The sequence below is a fragment of the Leptodactylus fuscus genome, chromosome 1 (assembly GCF_031893055.1).
Source record: "Leptodactylus fuscus isolate aLepFus1 chromosome 1, aLepFus1.hap2, whole genome shotgun sequence".
Taxonomy (NCBI): domain Eukaryota; kingdom Metazoa; phylum Chordata; class Amphibia; order Anura; family Leptodactylidae; genus Leptodactylus; species Leptodactylus fuscus.
The window spans coordinates 260,148,410-260,173,151 of record NC_134265.1 but is presented as its reverse complement, the minus strand read 5'-3'; the positions used below and the strand labels follow the sequence as shown (position 1 = coordinate 260,173,151).

General features: G+C 38.9%; 1 protein-coding gene across 1 annotated transcript in view; it reads right to left on the bottom strand.

Moving 5' to 3' along the window:
• LOC142217770 (bifunctional heparan sulfate N-deacetylase/N-sulfotransferase 4-like) overlaps positions 1 to 23,016 on the bottom strand; it is a 334,797-nt gene extending 311,781 nt beyond the window's left edge. The window contains exon 1 of the mRNA XM_075286110.1: positions 22,529 to 23,016. The gene's annotated coding sequence lies outside the window, so the exon portion shown is untranslated. The remainder of the gene's footprint in view (positions 1 to 22,528) is intronic.
• Positions 23,017 to 24,742: the final 1,726 nt, after the last annotated feature.

Here is a 24,742-nt window from a genome sequence, read left to right as displayed (position 1 = left end):
CATGAATACCCTTTTATGTAATTACTGAGCAAATTTAAGACACAGCCAAGTAGATGTAAAGGAATTTACTCGAGTTTACAATATTGATGGCCATCAGAATTAGATAAGTAGGTGTGCACATTATCTGTACATCCTCAGATCAGCTGTTTGGAAGGGCTGGGCAGGTAAGTGTTAAAGCCTCTTCATTGTTTACACTATTGTGCAATGGATTGCAACTTTGTCCCAAAGCTGCAATACCAAAAACAGCCATGATAAGAGATAGACTAATCTCATGACATTCATTTCATGAACATTCTGAAGGTTTGCCTTCCAGTTTAGCTTAGGGCTGAACTTGTTTGCTCCATACAGGAGGTGCTTTTTTAGACATTGGAGTCTCTCCAGACCCCAGAGTATAATAACTGATGTGGTAAAACAATAAACAATAACCTTCAAGTCCCCTCACACTTCTAGGGTTTCCTCATGGGATCTGATGTTGGTTCCTGGGTATCTTCTGGTCTCTTCTGGACACCTTGGTGAAGTCACCTATCCAAGGGTACCATTGAGACCTGTAGTTGTACCTTAGAAGTCTCATGAGGAGCACTGACATCATCTTGATGCCCTTGTCACAAGGCAGTGAAGCCATGGTAAGATGGCATCAACCGGAAAAGTAAAACAAACAAAAACAAAATTTTTTGTAAAGTTCATAAAGAAACCTAGTTCCCCCATCCATGCCCTTCATTATCTTTTTTCTTGTCTGCACATGCCTAGATATATGTGTCATAAGATGATTTGTGATATTATATACAGTACAGTATGTGTCTATGTGTGGTCACCCAGTTGTTGTGTTGAGAATTTCAGCCTATCAAAGGTTTTGCTAGTATGTTACTGAATTGGTTACTTCATAAATTAACCAAATTTAAGATAAGCTATTGATGGACACACATGTAAGTGTATTGTCATGGTGAAATGTATTGCATTGTTTTTGCAAATATGAACCAGCCTGCAATATGATGTAGTCACTAGAGATGAGCGAGTAGTACTCGATCGAGTAGGTATTCGATCGAATACTACGGTATTCAAAATATTCGTACTCGATCGAGTACCACTCGCTGTTCGAATGTAAAAGTTCGATACAGAACCAGCATTGATTGGCCGAATGCTATACAGTCGGCCAATCAACGCTGGTTCTTCTCCTACCTTTTGAAGGTTTGTAGTGCGGGCATGCGCAGTTGGCTCTGTTCAGGCCCGATGCCTGGCAGAGTGAATGAAGAGCCGGAAAATGCCGTGGGGACGCTACAAAAAGAAGACTGCTCGGAAGATCCAGCCCGACCTTGACTCGTGGACTTGGTAAGTATAATTTGATCGAACGTTGCCTATCCCTGAAATGAGCATTTTCCCCCCTTAGACTATAATAGGGTTCGATATTCAATTCAAGTGGTCGAATATTGAGGGGCTACTCGAAACGAACATTTTACTGTTCGCTCATCTCTAGTAGTCACTAGAGAGCCTGTACCAGTCACAGGAGCTCTGCAGCCCATTGAAAAGAGATGATCAGATGGATTACCAAAAAGTCAGATCCCTATCAGGTCCCTATCATTATAATATTGATGGCCCTCTTTAAGGATAAACTATCAATGTTGTGAATCCAGAAAACCTCAGCTTTAAATAAAGGCCATAAATTAGAATGAAAAATAAGAAAAATGTCGAAAATATTAATGGATTAAAAACAGACTTTAAATAAGAGACAGAAAAAAATGGAATATAACGGTATATTAGAGCAATGCTAAAGTTAGTAACAGACTGAGAAAACAAATATAAAACTAAAATGATTCTGAAACTGGAAAAAAAAATACTGCATACAAACTCCTTGGAAAATCTGTATAGTGTATGCATGGCTTCAGGCAAAATTTCCTATGGCCGTCAGTGGGGATTTTCGCAGAATGTCACTGCACAGCAGAATGGAAAGCATAGAGTATGTTCCTTTAGAGAACAGCACTATACAGTATTTAGAATGAATTTAAATACATTAGCTGAATCAGGTAATTCACCACATTACAAGCTCAATCTAGCACAATAATAAAAATCACATCATCCATCTATCTGCAATCTATTTATAGAAAAAAAACCTGGAGAATTTGAGATACAGCGTTACGTTATGTGAAAGGGTTAATAAGCATACAGTAATTTCAACCAATTTAAGTAGGGTACAGCTTGTGTTAAATAGATCTTCTAATGTGAACCAGTCTAAATGTCAACTGCCAAAGATTATTCATCCTCCCACAAGACTGAATTTTGATTTACATAGTCTATGCATAATGGGCAAGATCAGTTAAGAAAATGGGCAAAGGCTAAAAGTCTTAAATCAGTGCAATGTTTTAATGTTAAAATTCTGATGGCTGGCAATTTGTGTTTCATTATTAAGTGTTAACTGAAAAAAATGCACTTTTGCTTAACCCCTTAAGGACCAGGCCATTTTTTGGTTTCGCATTTTCGTTTTTCCCTCCTCACATTTCAAGAGCCATAACTTTTTCATTTTTCAGTTCACAGAGTCACATGATAGCTTATTGTTTGCGGGACAAATTGTACTTTGTAATGGCATCATTCAATATGCTGTGCAATGTACTGGGAAGCTGGAAAAAAATTCAGAATGAGGCGCAATTGGAGAAAAAATGCATTTGCGCCATTTTCTTATGGGTTTAATTTTTACAGCATTCACTGTTTGGTACAAATGACATGTTACCTGTGTTCTACGTGTAAGTACAAACGCGGTGATACCAAATTTATATAGTATTTGAAATTTTTTGATACTTTTAAAAAAATGATAAACTTTGCAAAATAGAAAAAAAAATTTGTGTCATCATGTTCTAACACCTGTAACTTTTTCATATTTCCATGTATGGAGCTGGTTGTGGTGTCTTTTTATGCGGGACAAGATGACGTTTCTATTGATACCATTTGGGGAAAGATCCGATGGTTTGATCACTTTTTATTCAATTTTTTATAGGAGGCAAAGTGTTGAAAAAAACGCTTTTTGGCTGTTTTTATTTTTTTTGCTGCTACGCCGTTCGCAGTACGGGATAAATGTTTTAATATTCTAATAGTTCAGGCATTTTGGAGCGCAGGGATACCTAATATGTTTATGTTTAATGTTCTTTAATTACTTTTATAGCTGATCTAGGGAAAGGGGGGTGATTTGAACTTTTATATTTTTTTATTTTTTTAATACTTTTAAAAACTTTTTTTTTCTTCTGTTACATTTATGATCAGACCCCTTAGGTACCTTGAAACCTAGGGAGTCTGATCGCTCATACTATTCACTGCAATACTACAGTATTGCAGTGAATAGGAAAATCGCAGCACTTCTATTAGATGATGCCTCTGGCATCGTCTAATAGATCTCGTGCAGAGACAAGCCTGGAAGCCTTCAATAGGCTTCCGGCTGTCATAGCAACCGATCACCGCCCTCATGTGACGTTCAGGAGGGCAGCGATTGGCGAAACATGGCGGCGCCCATGCCGCCGGCGCCGTTTACACACTGCGGTCACGTTTGACCGCAGTGTGTAAAGGGTTAACAGCAGCGATCGGCTCGGGCACCGACCGCTGCTGTTAGTGGCAGGTCCTGGCTGTATTATACGCAGCGTGTGAGCTCGCTCCATACATCCCCATGCGACCCATGACGTACAGTTACGTCAAGGGTCGCTAAGGGGTTAAAATTCCATGGGCATTCAATACACCCTGGGATATATATCACCATAGATAGAACATACCGTATATACTAGAGCAGGGGTCGGCAACCCCTGGCACGCGTGCCAAGACTGGCACGCGAAGCATATTTTGCTGGCACGGCAGCCAGCCCGCAACTTTCATACACTAATTGAGAGAGAGCGTCCCTTCAGTACTCTGGTAGAGCTGCTGTGTAGGACACGCCCCCTTCTCTCACTGCCCACCAATCAGAGGTGAGCCTCTCACTGCACAGGATTAGGGCTCCCTGGACCTGCTGCTACATGTGAGGAGCTCCTGCCGTCTGCAGCCCTGAGGAGGAGAGAAGCAAAGTGAAAGTAAAAACACCAGGTACGTGTGTTACTAACTATTCTTATTAATGTCAGGCATTTGGGGTTATTACTTTAGTTTTAGTAACTCCATGTGCCTCACATTAATAGCAGTTAACCCCATCATGTCCCTCACATTAACCCTGTGTGGCTCACATAAGGGTTACTGATGTGTGAGACATATGGGGGTACTAATAAAGGACCTATATAATGAAGATATTCACGTATTACCTCCATATGTCTCACATATCAGTGTCCCTTATGTAAAGCACACAGGGGGTTAATGTGAGGGACATGATGGGGTTAACTTCTATTAATATGAGGCACATTGAGTTGTAACCTGCAATGCACATGACCAGACTCTTTATCTACAACTGTGGATAAAGTACAGACCTATATATTTCAATTGACCCATATATACAGCCATTCTTTTTGTGGCTGTGTATCTGGGCCAAATTGAAGAGCTGAAAACTATTGAGCAGGTCCTATGTGTCCTATACATTCCCTATATCTGTCCTATACATCCCCTATATCTGTCCTATACATCCCCTATATCTGTCTGCATTTGCAGCCCTGTCAATTCATTTTTAATGTATAGGTCAGTGAAAACCACATCCGTGCCATTTGTATGCAGGAGGCCTAAGGCTGAGGCCCCACATTGCAGAAACGCAGCGTTTTTGTTGCAGATTTTGATGCGGTTTATTTCAACCAAAGCTAAAAATGGCTACAGAAGGAATGGGAAATATATAGGAAGCTTCTTATACGTCTCCCTTCTGCTCAATCCACTCCTGGCTTAGGCTCAGAAAAACACAGCAAAATATGTAACAAAAAAAGCTGTGTTCCAACAACGTGAGGGCCTTAGGCTAAAGCCCCACGTTGCAGAAACAGCTTTTTTTCGTTGCAGATTTTGCTGTTTATTTTGAGCCGAAGCCAGGAGTAGATTGAGCAGGAGGGAGACATATAAGAAGCTCCCTATATATTTCCTGTTCCTTTTCTAGCCATTCTTGGCTTTGACGGAAAAAAAACGCAGCTAAATCTGTAATAAAAAAAGCAGCATTTTTATAATGTGGGGCCTCAGCCTTAGTGTGATTCTATTGGGTGGTGACACTGTAACTAGATGCAATTAAAGCCAAATCCAGTTCCTGGGCACCAGTGCATTCACTTTGTTGAAAGTGTGACACCCATTAATTCCTGGCTGGGGTTTTGCTGTTACTGCACCGCCAGGAACTAAAAGTGACTGAAATTAATCTGCGTTTCACTTAGGGAGCGTTCACACTACCGTCGGTGTCCGACAGCTAGTGTCCACTGCCACAGGTATGACCTTACTCTGCTCCCAGTCACATACATTACCACTAATTGTGAGTTACGCATGTACTTACATTGCTTCTAAAGGAAAAGAACATGTGTATCCAGGCAAATAGTGGTAAGTGCATGTGGCTGGGAGCACAGAATGACAGCACCCCTGTGTTGTGGTTTGTGCTATATGACTTTAGTGTCGGTGTCGTCAGCTTTACAATTATTGCCCGGCACTCCGAGGACCTCATCTTTGATTTTTTAATTTAAATCGGCACGCCGAACAAAAAAGGTTGCCTACCCCTGTACTAGAGTATAAGCCGACCCGAATATAAGCCAAGGCCCCAAATTTTATCACAAAAACTGGGAAACCTTATTAACTCGAGTATAAGCCTAGGGGGGTAATGCAGCAGCTACTGGAAAATTTCAAAAATTAAAATGGTCGGAGTTTTTGGGTGCAGTAGACGCTGGGTGCTTGGAAAGGGGAGGGGTGTTTTGGTTGTCTGTCTGCCCCTTCCCTGAGCTTGAGGACTGTTTTTTCTTCCCCCACTTGGAATTCAGTCTGGCTGAATATAGGGGATCTGCAGTGCTCCTATTAACCCCTTCCCGACGGAACAGGAGCACTGCAGATACCCTATATTCAGGAGACCCGGCACTTTCAGACACTGGATACCTAATGTTTATGTGTTTCACAGTAATTCTCTATTTTTGTATGTATTCTAGGGAAAGGAGGGATTTAGAACTTTTACTTTTTTTTAATCTTTTTTGTTTTTTTGCGCTATTTTATGGGAGATTCTATACATTAATATTGTGGCTGGTCATAGACCCCCCCTCCTAAAAAAACAACAACAAAAAACTTTTTTTTTTTTTTTTTTTGCTGACTCGAGTATAACCCGAGGGGTGCTTTTTCAGCACAAAAACTGGGCTGCAAAATTCGGCTTATACTCGAGTATATATGGTAAATAGACTTTAAGGGCTATGAGTAGAGATGAGCGAAAAATAAAATATTCGATATTCGTTATTCATTTTGAATAGCCACTCAATATTCGACTATTCAATCGAATATCGAACCCCATTATAGTCTACGGGGAAAAATGCTTTGTTTCAGGGGAACCCACCATTCGACTCAGGAGGGTCACCAAGTCCACTATGACACCTCAGCAAATGATGCCAACACCTCTGCAATGCAACTGGGACAGCAGGGGAAGCATCTAACAAGCCCAAGTCACAGTTTTACCTCACCATCACAGTCTATCAACTACACACTTTCTACACTCAAAAAGACCTCTATCAAAGTGAGAAAATACCTGGAAACCTTCTTTCTTCCCCAATTGGATGGACAGAAACCCACGTTGAATCACGTTGCCCATGACAACCACAGATGGAATAGGCAATGGGAAATCCAACAGTACCCACCCTGAACTGTCATTGTGGATGTGTGTGTGTGTGATGTGGTAAGACCTTCCAAAATTCACTTTTATGGCCCTCCAAAATTAAGTTACAGGCCCTTAAGCTGAGCTACCAGCAGAGATTGAGGCCCTTTAGGTGACTTCAGCCTCTTACCATCAGAGTTTTGGGCCCTTGGAGTGAGTAGAGCCTTTAAAAAGCAGTGCTTTTGGCCCTTGCAGTGAGTTGAGCCTCTAACCAGCAGAGTTGGGGGGAATCAGGGTGGATTGAGACTGTAACCAGCAGAGTTGGGGGAGAATGAGGGTGGATTGAGCCTAGTAGGAGCACAATTATGCAACGCTGATTGTGGAGGAGTATGAGGAGGAGGAGGAATTGTAGCAGGTGAGCACACACATGAAACTTCATGTCGGGGTGCTGACTTGACTGGGCAAGGAGTTTGGAGATGTGCGCGTTTAAGGCTTGTGCATGTGGGTGGGTAGCGCTGTATTTTTATCTGCGCTCAAAAGTCTGGGAGATAGTGGGTTGCTGTGAAAAGGCGCATGATGGTACAGGAGAAGGAGCTAAGGCAGGAGGATGAGCTAAGGCAGGAGAAAGAGCTGAGGCAGGAAAAGGGGAGGATGAGGGAGAAGTCTCCAAAGTGGTGGAGGCACATGTGGAGGTTTCATGGCTGCTGGTCTGGACTGCAACGCCAGCACTGGTAACAGTGGGAGAGGCAGTGGCGGCAACGCCGGACGACGATTGTCCTATGTTGGCTCTCTGCCACTGAGCCCAGTGCTTGCCTTCCAAATGACGGCGCATGCCAGTGGTTGTAAGGTTGCTCCTTTCAGAGCTCCTACTCAGTTTTGAGTTGCAGAGTGTGCAAACTGCTGTATATTTGTCCGCCACACATACATTAAAAAAATTCCACACCACTGAAGACTGTGGCCTCGATGTGGCAGTTTTCTAGGCTGGCTACAAGAGGAAACATTTTGGGCCCTGCTGGCTGTGGCCTGGCTTCGGTGAAGCAGCTGTCCTCTGCCTCTGGACATGCCTCTACCTCTAGCCACCCTCTTTAGTGCTGCACTTCCCTCCACATCTACCCGCTCTCCCCGCTTGACATCCGCCCTGTCCAGGTCGGGTCAGTGTCCTCATTGTCCACCACTTCCTCTTCCAACTCCTCTGATGGCTCCTCCTCCTCTTGCACACTGCACATGGCAACAGGCTGCCCTGATGGCAACTGTGTCGCGTCATCGTCATCACTGAGGGCCGATTGCTGGTCAACAGCAACAACAGGAGAGAATGGATGCTCCAGTGTGATGCAACAGCAACTCATCTGTTACCTCTGGTGATTCAGGACGTAGTGGGACAGAGAGAGGGACAGTGAACGGACCCGAAAACAGCTCCTGGGAGGTGTGAAAGGTGGGATTAGGTTGCTGGGAAGATTGGGCATGTTGTGAGGAAGGAGGACCAAACTGTTTGGTAGGAGGAGGAGTTGAGGTAGAGGCTGACTGGCTGGTGGAGAATGTGCTGGAAGCATTGTCCGCCAGCCATTGTAACACCTCTTCCTGTTGCTCGGACCTGGTCAGGGTTGTACCCTGCACCCTACTTAATGTGGCCATCAAGCCTGAATACTGCGGGGAAGTGCAATGCTTGCTGCCGCAGAGCAGTAGGCACAGTAGACGCTGTTGGTTGAGTGCAACCTTGCTCCACATCCGCATTTCCACGCCCCTATCCTCATCCCCGCCCTCGTCCGTTTGCGCTAGCCTTACGCATTTTTTGATGTATACTAATGCCTTTTTTATGGTCTATACACCCCTGAGAAAAGCTGTTTGTCACGTATATAGTAAGAAGTAACTGCTGTGGATTCCTGCTATTTTGTGGAGGACACCTCTGAGAAAAGCTGTTTGTCACATTTATAGCAAAAAGTAACTGCTGTGGATTCCTGCTATTTTGTGGGGGACACCCCTGAGAAAAGTTGGTTTTCACGTATATAGCAAGAAGTAACTGCTGTGGATTCCTGCTATTTTGTGGGGGACACCCCTATTAAAAGCTGGTTTGCACATATATAGCAGCAAGTAACTGTTCTGTATCCCTGTTTTCCACCATCCGTGGAAAGCTCCACTCTTCTCCTTGCAGTATATAGCTCTGAAAAGAGCTGCTGTTGTTCTTCGGTTTTTCCCTGCCTATCTGAAGCTAATGCCTATCTAGCCCTCAGCAGATATGTTTCTCTCCCTATCTCTGACCGCAAATCTGACGAATATAGCGGCGGACGTTCTTATAAATGGGAGGTCACATGTTTTTGGCAGCCAGTGGGTTTTTTCAATTTTTTTCCCTGCCTCCGTTGTCATAGTTCCTGTCCTACCTTCCCTACACAGTTATTGGTTCAAAAAACATGTCAGGGAATGTGGGAGGGAATACAAATTTTTACTGTGTATACCATTTGGTATTCGATTGGGAATGAATACCTCGAACGGCCTGATATTCGATCGTATACCTATTCGATCGAACGGTGTTCGCTCATTTCTAGTTATGAGCATGTTTGTATCATGGCTCCAAACAAGATTAGAGAATTAGGGAGCTATCATACAACACCCAGATAGCTATCATGGGTTCTACAGTACCTCTACATACTTTCAATTTTATACAAATATTGTATACCAAATGGTGGCAAATGTAGTTCATACAGATTCAAAGTATTGAGCCACAGTGACTTCATATGCCACTGCACATTGCTCCCACAACTCTGCATGTACAAGAGTCCTTAAGGAGTTGGCCTTACTACCCATACTGCTCACAGGAATGGGGTTCCTATTTAACTGAAACAGTTGTCACACATGCCCACTACTGGACTGAAGGAAATAGCCTACTACAGACTGAATACAATAATACTGTTCATGCCTTACTACTATTTCATTTAACTAGGCAATATGGGACTCCCATTTTCGTAAACGGTAGGGGTCTCAGAAGTTGGATTCAAGTGATCATTACACATTAACCTACACACTTTTGTAGAGTGCATAGTATTTGTATTTTATGCTCATTTGGATGTCATTTATTTTTCTCTCTGATGTTGGACGTTCCACAAAGGGTAATGTTATGGCATTTTCTGGCAATATGACATAAAATTCCAAGGAGTTCAGGAAACCTAGAATTTTTTCTTTATTAGTATGACAGAGACAACAGAGAGAAAGAAAGAGAGAGAGAGAGAGAGAGAGAGCTAGAGATACTATGTGCTTATAAACAATCTTATATAGAAGCATAGATGGTGGAAAATGACCTCAAGATCAAGCTAGTATGCCTTTATAACCTTTTTATTCTATGATGGATGAGCATAATGGACTGTAATGGTTGTCAAGTGAACTTGGCCTTAAAAGTGGAATCTTTTTCTAAAAAAAAGATTAAACTCCTTAATAGATAATGAATGTCTGATCACTGGAGGTTCACATGCTGCTTCTATCACCATTCCAAGAAAGGGGGTCCCATGTCCCCTGTTTTAAGGAAGCAGTATTTGGACTCATGGTCAAGGATTCTCTATTCACAGTCTAGGAGACTGATAAAAAGCTCTGTCCTCAACTATCTTTATTGGATCCATAGGATTTTAAAGGAGCAATGGCCGTGCATCCTTGCTACTGCACTATTCAGAGGAACATGTCGAACACCCATTAATTTAACTGATGCATCCCATAGCTCTTAGACCCCCAATAATCTTCAATTTTTCACCTATACTATATTGATAAGTCTTGTTTGTGGGCCAACACCATTTAAAAATATAATGAGAAAAAATATACACATATAAATATATAACATTTTTTGAGCTGTATTAAAAATACTTCAAAATTCAGTGGGATCACATGGGACTTTGACTGGCTGTAGGTGCCAAGTATTCTTAATTAAACCTTTGCTCACGGGTGAACTCTTGTCATTTGGATGAAATGGATACAAATTTAATTGTTCAATTGTCACACAGAATTAATGTATTCCAGCCCTGATTTATTAGGACACTGTGGGTTCTTGTAAACCAAACAGGCCTCTACTCCACAAGCACTAAATGCAGAATCCAATCAAAGGTCAATGAATGGGAAGGAGACAGATAATTACAAACCAGTAGTTGTACAACACTGCATGACACATTACTACGAACAGGACCCAGTAAACCTCCAGGGATCAAACCAGTAACCCATTTTTTCCTGAAGATTGACAAGGATGTAATGACTAGAATTTTCCTCCAATCTTTCAACCTCCTATCTCTATACTGTATGTACTGTAGGACATATTCACACCAATACATGTGCTATCACCTGGCTACAGGGCTTGTAAATGATCTCAAAGACTTTCAAGTTTAGCCAGCCATGAACTAGAAGCTGAACTAGCTAATTCTAAAAGACACTAAAAGAACTTATTAATAATAATAATAATAATAATAATAATTATTATTATTATTATTATTATTATTATTCATGAAATGTGTATACAGATACATATCATTCGTCAGTATATCAAATATATGCCATCATGTCTCCTAGCATCAAACTGGCTTGAGGGCAAGATAACACTATGCGTTTTCCACTTACTAAGTCATTTTTGACATAACATTATCACCAATATGACAGCACATATATACCGTAGTGCATTTATTGTCCAGTAAAGATATTGATGGGACAATGATGGAACAGTATGTTGGAGCTGTCATATTGGCGCTTCTCCATAATATTTATTTCTGGTCTACAAGTAATATCCTGAGTTCTTCTACAAGCTGAATGCCATATGTACTGTAATTGGGTAATCAATGTGAAAATCACATTTGCTACTAAGCTGAAGTGATTGGCGCTCCATTTATTACTGTATTTAGATGCCATTGGGAAATCTCAGCTTAAAATTGCCTTTTTGACTTTTTTCTTAACGCTAGACAATCAAGGATTTCAGCACAATGGGTGTTCGAGAACATTACAAGGAATTTTGGTATTTTACAACTTAACTGTAGCCACAGTTGCAAAAAGACTAGATCTGCTCTTAGAATGCCAGGACTGAATGCAAGCTGACATTTACAAAGTCAGAATACTAGAGGATTTAGAGGGAGTTTACATTTGTGAAACATTTTTTTTATACCTAGGTGACATCACTTCTGGGTATTGCATTGGCAGAGTTAGGGCTAGTTCACACGTGAACTGCCCGCGCGGGTTTTGACACAGAGAGAGACGCGGCGAGCCGCGTCTCTCTCTTGTCAAAACCCGCCCGCCGCGACCATCGCTGTCGCGGCTTAACCCTCTGCTGTCGGCTCAAATGAATGAGCCGACATAGGAGGGAGCTGCGGCTGAGCCTGCGCGGCTTCCGCCTGAAGAAAGGACATGTCTTTTCTTTTCTTTGGAGCCCGGCGGTCTCCAAAGACCACCATTATAAGGGGAGGTTTTGGACGCGAAATCCGCTGTCAAAAACCTCCCCTTATACTCACGTGTGAACTAGCCCTTAGTGTTTGTCACAATGAGAACACACGGGCAGGGTCATTTGACCCCGATCATCATGTGCAGCATAACTGCTGATGGATTTATTCAACCCCTAGGGGAGGACTATGGCACAATGCCATTTTCACTTTAATATTATATGTGTTTGTGTGGACTAGTATATGCCACTCCTTTAGGGAAGGAGCGGTGTATTTTACTACAACCTAATGCTGTAATATGCACTACCAGATTTTGGGGTATTGGCCTTTATGGTTGTTTATGTAGCACTTTACTATTTGCCATAAATATGTTGAAACATATACGATCACTACACGCACCCCTGTATGCCCTAATAGACATGCATTTGAACTTAGATCTGTAATAAAGTTCAAGGACTTCACTTTTTAAACCATTGAATTGCATTATTTGTATTGGTGGTTGTCACCCAACATCGACTGATAAACAAACTGTAGGTCTTTGAAGATTGTAAATAGTGTTCCTTATTTTTATATTAATATATCAACATTTAACACAGAAATGCAAGTCAAGAAAGATGTATAATGTCATTGCATCATTATTTGACAAGAGTTGGATATGTCTAAAACATAGAGGTCCCAGATGATAGTGGAAAGATAACATAAGTTATTAAAATGTATATATATATATATATAAACACTTGACTATGACTGTCACTTCTTTCTTTGCAATGAGAGCCTTGTGTAATGAATTTTTATTGGAGTTTATTTTTACTGTTTTCTGCTTTTGACAGGTTTATGACCAAACATCTGGTCTACAAACATATGCTTCATTCCTTAATTTTAGCTGAAATAATAAATGTATAACTGCTTTCACGGTGATATTTAGGCCTGCTACATAATCTCTTCAAACTCACAGACATGTTAACAATTCCCTATGAAGCTATATGTATTATTTGGAGGTGCACATGTTAATACTGTGAATACTACCAAACGTTATTAAAAGCAATTCTTAAAGGGAACGTGTCACATTAAAAAATACAGTCCAATCATAACTAGTGGAGATGGGTGAACCACTCAAGATTCATTTTGTTTTGCATTTGAGTGGCTTGGGTTCCAGATTCCTTTTGGGTTCAACATGTAGGGTAGAACCAAATGAAATTATTTTACTCAGAAACAGACAAAAGTAATTTTCAGCTCACCGCAATGTAAAATATATAGATGCCCGTATATTCAAGATGCCAGGAGCACAAAAAAAAACCCCTCGGGCCTCCAGGGTGTGTTACATGAACAAAAGGTGAAAGGTCAAGAACCAAAAGATAAACATGTCAATAAAATTTTACTTTTAATTCTCATATTAAAAAGGGGGCCATACAAAAGACACATGTGAACTCCTCGAGGCTGACTACTTCTTAGTCATAGTATGATTGGGCCCTTCACCTTTTACGAAATAATGGGGTTTCTAGAGATGCCAGAGTATAACAGATGGCGGCCCATCCACCATCTACCATCTCCATCCTTCATCCCTTTTTTTTGGGTGTCCTCACTGTGTCTGGTGTTCTCTCTTGGCCTCTTTGGTGACGTCATGCACCCACGTCTTGATGCTCAGCATGCCCAGTGGTTACCCTGAGTACAATGGCATCACTAGAGGAGCTCGAGATGCCATGAGGAGGCCTAAAAGAGGTGATGGAAAGTGAGAATAAATGTTTTTTATTTTTTTTTATTTTTTCACAGCCAACTCCGGGGTCTGAAGAGACACCTGAGCATAATAACTTACCACAATGCATGTCAAGACGTACATTTTAGTTTTATCTGAGATTAATCTCCATTTATTCAATTTTGTTACCAAAAGACCAAGAACAAACAATTTAAAATATTCATGTCTGCCTGACTCAGAACAAAGCAGTTCAGTCATCTCTAATAACTAATTTTTTACACATTTGAATCCCTTTTCATTCCATGATTAGAAGTCCAAGGATTGGTTGTACCTGGCAAGAGAGTTATCTCTGTTTTCACAATAATAGTGTTAAAGTTTTTTTGTTTTTTTTTTCTTTTTTGTTTCCCTATCAGTATGTCTTTTTGGAATATGGGATGGAAATCCATGCAAACACGGGGAGAACATACAAACTCCTTGCAGATGGTTTTTTGCCCTTGGTGGGATTTGAACACCAGGACCCAGCGCTGCAAGGCTGCAGTGCTAACCACTGTGCCACCGTGTGGCCCCTATATAATACTGTTAAAGTTGTCAGGAAGTGAAAAGGATCAACCACTGGACTCCTAAACCCAGCTTAGGCAAAGAGTTGAATGAATGAATGAATGAATGAATGACAAGCTAGTTTCAAAGCAGAGGAACATCTTCAGACTGCAGTTTGGTTTTGTATAGCAGTCACACTTTTGATGCCAAGAACAAGAGTGCATCTTATTAAGCAGCATTTTAATTTTAGCTGTAAAAACACAAGCCTATTGATTTATAGGGGGAAAAAAAACTGAGAAAAAAAACATCAAAAACTCAATGAAAAACACTATGAATAAATCAATGCCTAAACAATTTACTATGTATTTTGCAATCTACTATGTAATCTGTTACACACACAAGAAACTTATCACTTTTTATAACTTTTAATTAACAAATGTCCAGAAATAGTTAATTATTCTGTATCCACCTCGCTTAACACAATAAAATATATATATATATATATATATATATATATATATATATATATATATATATATATATAAACAGAAAAAAATGCTAAGGAAAAAACGCACTGCATTTTCTTATTCAATAGAGCTCTGTATTCTTCCATTTTGCATTTTCTTAGCATTTTTTCACAGAGGTTTTTAGCTGTACTTCTGTACATCAGGCTTTAGTCTAAGCCTAAGGCCTCACGTTGCGGTAACACAGCATTTTGCCTGCTACAGGAATGCATTGGAAAATATTTGTGTTTTACAGTTCCAGTATAGTGAATGAGATTCTGGCTAATCCAATTCACACACTACAGATAAAGACAGCTGCAGAAAAGCTGATTTTTCAAAAATGCAGAATATCATTTTTAGTTTCACACAAGCATTTTACCTATAGCTTTAATAAGGGAAGAAAAAATGTCATGAAAAATTCTACAGAAAAAAAATGCAACGCGTTTCTGCTGCCTTTTTTTTTTTTTTTTTTGGCTATGTTTCGCAACTTGGAGCCTTAGCCTTAATCTGACAGATATGACCCCATTCTTGGCATAAAACATATGACTCTGGGTGCAAAGCATATGGCCATCTGGGATGTAAATGCTATAATTTAATCCCATTACTACTGATTTAGCTTGACTGGTGGAGGTTTGAGGTAGTTTTAGGCAGAAAATACAGAAATGCTCTCTACTGCAGAATACATGGATATGGATGACTTATAGAAAATCAATGGTAGGGTTACGAGACCCTTTGTTGGCCTTATCCATATTAGCATGCATCAATTTCCTACTATAGTAGTGGTATCCTGGCTTATTCTGAGATCTTGACTCCAGAAATAAAAATATCTAGATCATCTCACTGGTTTCTGTCATCCTGATCCCCTCTGACCTGGAAAGTCAGTAATTCTATCTTGTAGTCTGACAAGTCATAAATTTTCCTTGCAAGCCAATACACAGGTTGACTATCCTTGATAATGGAAAGCTTCTTCCAATAATATTGTTTATAATATTGACCACATACAGTGAATACTCCGGCCAGTGTTCAGATCCATGTGCAAACGCAAAACATAAGATTTGTAAAATTGTAATGAAAATTATAAAAATGAGATAGTAATTGGTCTGATTGATAAGTAGGTAGGAATATAGTGGTGTCAGATAGATAGATAGATAGATAGATAGATAGATAGATAGATAGATAGATAGATAGATAGATAGATAGACAGACAGTATAATTAGATTATGTTGATTCATTTCTATCATATTTCACAGTGTTATACTATGGTAAAGGTTCAAGCAACTTACTGTAAGTTTACAAAGGATTCGCCAATTATGGAAGGGACAACATGAATTGACCTCCAAGGCCTCTACATGTGGAGGGCTAATAAAATATTCCCCGCAGGTCAGAAGAAGAAACATATTAACTCACACAACTATGTACACGAATCAGCTCATGAGCAGCAGGTATATATTTTTGGCTTGTTTTGTCTTGACGATATATTATGACCAAATGAATAGCTTCTGACATTTTACAGTCTGACAAGAGTAAGAAGAAAGCATGGAAATACTATTACCTTCCTATTCTGTTAGAAATATTCACTGTAAAACATAACATAAGGTTACTTAAACCATTCTATGGCTATTCCACACAATAGAAATGCATTTTGGGGTCAGCATTATCGCAACGACACTCCTTATACTTTGGTTCTTGCTACTTTCAGCACCACATTTGTCAGCTGGCTTTATGCAGCTCAGCTCCATTGAAATAAATGGGGATAAGCTGGCATACCATAAACTTAGGAAAGGTGTGGTTCTGTTTATTTATTTTTTTGTTTAGTGTTGCAGATATGAAGCGCACCGTAAAATATTAAATCTGCATCACGGCCAAGTAAAAAAACAGTCTGAGATTTGCAGCACTTTGGGTGTAAGTCTCAATCTGTATCGAGAAAATATGGAGTTTACATGTCTTTCCACTTTTTGTAGGTTTTCTCTGTGTATATTGCTCCAACAAATACTAATAGGTCAATTATGAAATAATGGTTCATAATTCGTAATTGTGAATAATGGCCTGTACATATGCCTAAGATGCAGCAATAGTTTCAAACTCCCTGGGGACATAAGGGTAAGTGAACAAACAAAATTAAGTATCAAACCCAGAACAAAGAAATAATCTATACAGTAGGCCAGTAAACATCAGATTACTTTCCTTGTAGGAGTCCATTAGGAAACACAGGAGGAAGCCATCCTAGTAGTACGGTATGTTCTTTATTACAGACTTGTCGTCGACTCAGGTAACAACAGTATAGCAACATTACTGTTTAAGGAATATTGTATGAATTCTATAGGTGTAGTATTAACGTATTATGATATTGTATTTACTAGTATGGTATTTTATCACTACAAGCAGAGGAAAGACTGTCATTTTTGACATTGTACTTCTATCATAGTACTATCTTCAGGAAAGGCATTTCCACTTCACAACTTCAAGATGAGAATATTGATGATTTTTAGCTACTTTTAGCCATATTCCTCCCAAAAAAACAGAATGTAATTTATTGACCATTGTACAGATGTCATCCAATTATAACACAGAGTATAATTTACTCCGCTAATGCATCGAGCTATTTAAAACCTATTCAGTTACATGTCTTCATTACAATGTCTAGAAATAAAATCTAACTATTCAATGGACTGCCATAAACAATTAGAATCACTGGACTGTCATTCCCAATTCTCAGTGGAACACAGAGCAACCAGACAGGGAAAAGATAGATAGATAGATAGATAGATAGATAGATAGATAGATAGATAGATAGATAGATAGATAGATAGATAGATAGATAGATGGCATTACGTGCCTGCCTTCTTGACTGATACAAGTTAAGCTGATTTTCTAAAAACAATATGATTTTGTGATAAATTACCTAGCTATTCAATACATGTCTATGTACAGATTGCAAAATGTTTTATGTTGAATTGATTTAATGAGAAGTAAGAATACATTAACTGGAATACATCTATCTATTTATCTTTCTATATATATTAGTTTTTTTTGAACATCAACACAATGTGTCTGTTGTATTGGATGCCTATAGGAAACCTAACTGAACGCATTTAAAGTCAATTTATCGTGATTTATTGAGATTGAATTCATGATGTTAGTTTTATTAACTATGGAAACCATTATTCTAGTGTGGACAAAGTCCAACAACGACACTCACCTAAAACTGCATTATGATAATCTTTAATTGACAGATCTACAAGAACAATGAATATCCTATTGTCATTTTTAATAGAATCCACAATACCTCCTTATTAATACTTGTTCACTCTTTGTGTGTGCTAAGAATATTTTCATGTTGGGAAATTATTTTATTTTTGCGTTTAATTAAGAACAGCTTATAAAGGAAGTACATATTCCATAAATAGCTTATTTTACTTTCCATTGTCAGTCTCTGTCTATATGTATACAGCATATAGAACTCTTGTAATGTATTTACTGTCATGTATTGGTGTACATACTTCTAGCAAGCTCAGTAGTCATAAACTAATTGCCATATGCAACATATTTATTAGCTAATTAAAACAAATAAGTCTTCTGGGAGTTGACATTTCCCAACAAGAATTTATTCGGAATGACAGCTTATTTTAATTTCTCACTAGTTATAGTGAACTTGTCTTTGAAGAGTGACAGTTTCCACGCTGCATAATTTGCCATCATCTCATCAAATATAGTGCAAAGCGACAGTGTATTTTGTGAACTTTCAGCACATCTTTAGATGTCATGTCTTTTGTATCCACTATAGTATCAGTCAGGGAGATATCAGTACATATTGTTTACTTAGATACTGTATCTGATGACACACACAAACTTCAATAACATGGAATATTTCAACCTGAAGCCTACCAATCTATATTATGTTGAAATATGTTTGCTGACTGATCTTTGGAGCTACACCAGGGAACATGTGTCAATTAGCAGATGACACTATATATTGTACAAGTACTGAATGGTATCCAAAGACAAATATAGAAAAATGGATTCCAGGGAAAATGAAGAAGGGAATCTGAAATGATATTGTATGGAAGTTAGCAAGCGGGATAAAAAAGCATTGCCCTGCGAAATATGTAGAGAACATACAGTATGAATCATAAAAGACTTAATCTAAACATGAGTGCCATAGATTTTAGGAGAAAAGGTACAAATTGATATCTATTTATTGCAAGTACGGCAGTGTCTATAAACACCCCAGGATATCTAGTACAAGAGGAAGGTACATTTCACTGTGACAACTACAAAGACTTCTCTACAACAGCAACAAAAAACTTCTGTAGTGAATATGAACACACATTCACAGAACACAAACAGCTTAAGATGAAATGATCTCAGGGTATATGTGATTATATTCATAAAACCCCTCTTATCACATACAACCCAGGGTATCTCATAAAGTATGGAAATATTCCATATGCACATGGATAGTTTACACATTATATTACACATACATGGATAGTTTTCTGATCATGTAATATTACACATACAGCACTGCAATATCTCAAACTACAGTAATCTATTTGTAACATCTGTGTGCTATGTCTATAGTATTCCACATACTCTACAAAACTAAAGCATATTTAAACATGATTTTGGAACTTAGTTGTCCACAGCATATTAATATTTGCTAACAGGCTATAAATTATTAGTTTGCTGCTGAGGATAACTCTTATTATTTGTCAATGGGATAATTTATTAGAAAGCAAAGAATCTGTATGGGTAACAATAATAATAACAATGTTAATTATTATTGTTAATATTATTAATAGCAGTACTATCATTAATATCATTATTATTATTACAGAATGAGGCAATCAGTTCTGCATTAGATATGTGATAGGTCCATGGTTAATGCACTACCTGGCAAGAACCGTGTCTGATTTATCTTATGCTAAAATAAAATTATATTACACATGTTTAGGAAGAACTATATATTGTTGCTCCAACCATAAACAGTGTAGCTATAGCAATAAAAAAATTCCAGGGTAAACCCTTGCTTTTTAGTACCTCTATTAAATTAGATTTACAGTAGGTTTAGATATAGAACATTTTTACACAGCAAAGATACTGGTTTAGCTCCCCTTATATCGTCTATCATGAATGACCAGATCAAAGTGACAAAGTGTATGGCTTTGCCCACCATACAAGCAGCCCGCTGACATACAGACTAGTTAACTTATGTACTTGTATTCCCTCAGGCCTAACAGACCCAGGAGTGCAGTTAATGCCACAAGGTGTAGACATATTTACTTAAAGGGATTGTCCATAATTAACTAAGACAACAATTACTTTGAAACACAACTTGTAACATAAGCTGGAGTGGTCTGAGTTTATTGAGTTGTTCCCCATTTTATTTGGATAGACTTTCTTATCTTTTGCTAGGCGTAATCACAAAGCGACATAATGCAGAGGGATCCGCTCCTGAGTTTTAGGCATATGTGCTCATTGGTAAGCTGAATATCTTCTTTTAGTATATTTATGACATTCATTTGTTATTTACTAAATGTCAACATCACAATAAAAGAAATGAACAGCTGGTACAACAATTAGGATAATTATCCAGAAAGTTGTATAACATGACAATAAACAGCACATACTAAATATAGAATGGTTGTATTACACTGATGCAAAAGTACAACTGAGCAAGTGTTTGTGCTAACTGGTGGCTGCAAATGATAGATGATGGCACTTCTGGAGTAAAGGAAGGCATGGTTTCTGCATGGTGGCACTTTGCAAATAACCCTCTAGGGGGCAGAGGTGTGCACTTTGTGACCATGACTGTGTGAACAGAATGTCTTCAGTTTTGTATGGCGAAACAATTTGGGACTTAGTTTATTTGTTTCCACATACTGAAGAGGCTGTCCGTCTGTATGATTTGTCTAGCATTTCTGGAAAATTTGATCAATAATACACAAAGTGTTTTCCTGAACAAGGTCAGCCTTACCTTAACCACTTCAGCTCCTGAGGGGCTTAAAAGCTTCTTCATCACTATTAAAGCAGATAAATTACATTTTCCCTTATGCAATTACTGATGAACTGTCTACTGGTAAGTCCCAGTATCTGATTAGAAATGGATGACTAGAGCTGGGTATAAATCACAATAAAGTTTCAAATGAAAATCCTTTAAAGGCCAAGAGTATTGTGAATCATAGGAAAGTACATTGTAAATAGTGGCATTTCTATAGCAGGAGAGATGGCGCCTGTATATAAGCACTGTATACCTGATCCCGGAGATATGGTACTTCAAAGTAAAATGTAGCCTTGTTTCTATTACTGGAATCAATGCTACAAGTTGCTCCATAAACAAAGCAAGTGTGGTATCATTGAGATTTTGTCTGATCTATAGCTTTAATAACCCAAATACCATCATATACAGAACCTAAGGTGAGTGTCCGTTTTCTGATTGACAGTTCAAAGGACTTACTGTATGTGGAATTTAAATACAATACACTGGCATAGTCCTATTAAAATAGTAAAAAAGACAGGTAAGCTTGGATATGGCAGAGATATGTATCCCAGATAAAAACTGGCAGCCTTTTCATAAACCATCAAACATATATTATAAAGATGTAGCAGAGCTGTATTTGTCATTAAAATCATTAAGATGCATTGCTTGGGCACAGTGATATTATGCACAATACAGTAGGTGGGCATGCAGTCCTATCTAAAACCATTGAGGATGTAATGATACTCTGAGTTTGCAGTGTGAGATAAACTCAGCTGGGCTGTGTTGTATTTATGAAGCTCTCTTCTGCTTTAAGTATGGTAAACTATCACCATTATACATTATAGATATATACTGTATATACATGGTAATACTCGCCCATATGACCAGAGCTGACAACACTGTGAACTCTGGGTGAAGTTGAACTAGCTAAGGCAGATGTGGGATCAGATCACATCACGCACGCTCATTTATTAAGAGAGAACATAAGATAACACACAGTCACAAACAGGCAGATTGACAACAAATCTCAACTACTGATCAATAATGAGAAAACTGATTTTCAAGCAGCACTTTAAAAGAAAAATTGACTTGCAAACAATCCGTCCTTATCTCAGAAGCATCTCTAATGAATCAAAGAAAGATCAATGGATGAATAAAATAAGCAATGCATGGATATTTTACAGAATAATCCCAGTGATTAATGGCAGGAGAATGGCTTGTGATTATTCTTCATTAAGTTCAAAGAAAGTCTGAGAAAAGCACAAGAAGGAGGAAAAAAACACACTTTTATTATGTCATCTGCATTGAATGAATACAATATGACAAGCTGAAGTAGTATCACTTACTCAGTAGCAACAATCAGAGAACAGCTCCAATACAATGCATTGTAAAGGAGAGCACTCCAGTCACTTCGTCATCCAATTCAGTTGACAATAAGTGACACTTATTGTATAAATTGCTGTAAATGACTCACATCTGACTATTGTCAATAGAAGATCTTACATACTTTTGCTTTTACCTTTATTAAAGGGATAGTCTACTTTAAGGCTGTATACCTGGCGATGGTACTGTTTAGTTCCCTTCTGACCCTTTCCATAGTTGAAGTATGACAGATGTCGCACAGTTCTGATGTTGCCACATGTCAATGCTGCACAATGCTTAAGCCCCAGGATCTCAGTACATAACTAGTTACCTGCCATTAGTTAGGAGCACTTTGAAAGTAAGGCTTACCTGTAGAAGGAGAAGATGCGTGTTTTTTCTTAGCCTCTATACAACGATGTAAAGCTGAGAATTCAGTAGCAGCTAAGGCTACCTGTCAGGTCTCACCATCTGCCGGAACAGTAGCCAAGCAAGCCGGAGGATAGTGAACTCCTTAAAGCCAAGCCAGTGTTATATAGCAGTCCACACAGGCATGCATGCAGTCTCTGTGCTGCTCTGTAAGCATGCAGCCAGCTGGAATGATTCACACTTCTGTGCAGCCTAGTGTTACAATGCACCTTCCTTCTTGGACAAAAGGGAGAATTCAGGGAACAGCACACACAGAAATGCTGTGAAAACTATTTAATCTCACGCACACCAGCTGCTCACTGCTTCCCTGCTCTCAATGTCTTGTTGGGCTCCAGTCAGATCTTGCTGCTCTGTCTCTCATCACTGGAACTAGAACAGCATCCTTGCAGGGTTATGATTGGCAGAAGCAGCCAATTCCTTCAGCTGATCACCCTCAGGACTCTCAAGGACTAGAAGCTGTTGTGATGTCATCCAGATAGTGGGATGTAACACATGGATCCTTTCCAATGGAAGCTGCATCCCTCTCACACCAGAGTGATTTATTAGAAGTCTTGAAGGAATTGCAAAATCTGTCACTGTGCAGTTGGGACATTTCTTTCTTTCCTTCTTCTTTTTTTTTACACGCCAGCTGTGTTATAGGCAGGCAGAAGTGTAATGCCACATACAGCTCCTGACAACTCCAATCAATGGTGTCAGAAAATTTTTGATACGAATAAAATTCTAGCTGTTGCACATTTTTTTTTCTCCAGCTTTCCCATCAGGCAAGTAAAACAATGCACAAAGTCTAAAATCTAGTAATAAGGTGACATGTGCGATATTAAATATGAAAAGTCTGAATATGAAAACTGATGAAGTGAGCAGGAAAAGGTGCAATGTCTGGGTGCAAGCTCCTGTCATCTCGCTTTAATTGGGCTCTTATATAGAATTTGCATTTAAATCAATCGAAAGCTAAAATACCAAGTTACTATATGAATGGCTCCTATAGTAATATATGGTACAAGCTGTGCAATAGACAATAATGCGGAAAATATATAATGTATCACTTGTGAAAATCAACTTAAAGTCATAGTATGAGTAGAAAATCTCATCCACACACGGAGGGGGAATATTCCTAAATTAGGTGACATGGAAATCCGCAGCATGTCATGTTTTGCAGGTTAAGGACAGTTTTTATAAAATACTGAAATATTACTGATTAATTTGCTCGGTTGCACCTTTGAATTTATTACGGTTGCAGGTACTCAGTTTAGTAATTGGTTGAAATGAACGGACTGTCATTGTGTTTGGCTGGCAGGTTGCGCTGTCATTTCCATTTTAACAATTAAATGATGAAATAAGTAAATTGACTACACGGTAGCTCGTCTGTATTACATGGTATCTAGCCTATATTTGTGTCTACTTAGTTGCAGCTACAGCAAAACAATTTTGAGGCGACCATGTGGAGCTGTACAAAAATTTACAAGGATGTTCCTCTCTAAAGTAAAAGAATATTGGTTGTAATTATGAATATATAGCTTCTCAATAAATCAATATTGCAACATGTTAGGAAAATCCATAAAACTGTGAAATTCACATGACAACCACTGGGGGGGCCACATAAAGATAGTGAAGTCAGCAAACATTTCCAGCAAATGAATGATAGAATACCTCTAAATCATGTTATTACTCTCTTTCCAACATCTGACATAATAGTACATTGGTTGCTGGGTTAAACATGGCACACACTCTGCAACTGAGCGGACACCATAGCTACAGGGTCTCTGTTATTTTACACAGCAAATATCCGATTGTGTGCATGTAACCCTTTAGATGCCTCAGTCAATTGTGACTGAGACACCTGAAGTCTGGTGACACCATTTTGGATGAGAATGTTGCCCCTGGATTGCCATCAAGGTGGTGGGGTCAGTGACAATTCATTACCATGACAGCCAGGTACCTATAGAAAGCTCCCAGGATTACCATTAGTATAGTTCTATTACATGATGCCATATTGGAAATGCAGGGATTGTTTCAAATCAAAAATAACTCTAAACACATTTGGGGGGAGGGGGATTCATTAATATTTGATGCCAGTTTTTCTTAGAATCAAATAGACACAAACCTGAGGTTTTCAATTATTTAATGCCACTCGCAACTCTGTGGTTTGCAACATTTTAA